Genomic DNA, 860 nt, shown 5'->3' on the forward strand with positions numbered 1-860 from the left:
AGAAACTTGAGATATGTACAAAAGCTATCAGATGGTATTACATCATTCTGCCTTAGGGGCAGAAGCAGGATTAATATCGGGAGCCTCGGCAGATACAGACTCGACAGAGTCGGCCTCGGATCGGGTATCATCAGGATCAGGCTCGGCACCTTGGCAATGTTGATCTGAGAAAGGGTCAAAGAAAAATTCTTTGATCCCTGCTGCATCAGGCATTTGTTCTTGGCCTAGGTTGACCAGTTGAGCCATAGCAGCATCCGAACAAGGAATATCCTCGATCTTTACCCTGTTGAGGTCTATCTTTCGGGCTGAGTCTTTAGCCCATTCTCGAAAGGTTTCAAAACTGAGGATGAGCCCGTCGGCCCAAGCAAAATTTAGAACCCATGAGGCAAAAGATAACTGGCGTAAATAATTTGCGGAACGACTTTTAGCCTCCCTCAGTTGAGCCCTCACCTGAACATATTTGCCTTTGAAGAACTTTAGTTTCTCCTCGGCAATCACTTTGGCTTCATTCGCTCTCACCACCAAGTTTTTCTGGCCCAAGATTTCAGCCTGAGCCAACTCTAGCTGATCCGAGACCCCCGTATGCGCTTCTCCCAGCTGGTTCAGGTCTTCTTTTATAATAGAATTGTCTTCCTGGAGTCGGTTTATTTCCGTTTGAAGACCCTCAATCTCAGCTGCCAACTCTGTGGCCTTGGACTCAGCCCTTGCGCGAGCCGCGGCCACCTCGGAAGTTTCGGCCTCCATTATTGACTGCTGTTGGCCCGAGAGCAATAGTTCCTCGTCTTGCTTAGCCACTACCTCCTTTAGCCTGGTATTTTCGGCTTCCAGGTCAGTGACTAAACCTTGGAGGGTGTCGGTCT

Source organism: Corylus avellana, chromosome ca4 (genome assembly GCF_901000735.1).
Source record: "Corylus avellana chromosome ca4, CavTom2PMs-1.0".
Classification (NCBI taxonomy): domain Eukaryota; kingdom Viridiplantae; phylum Streptophyta; class Magnoliopsida; order Fagales; family Betulaceae; genus Corylus; species Corylus avellana.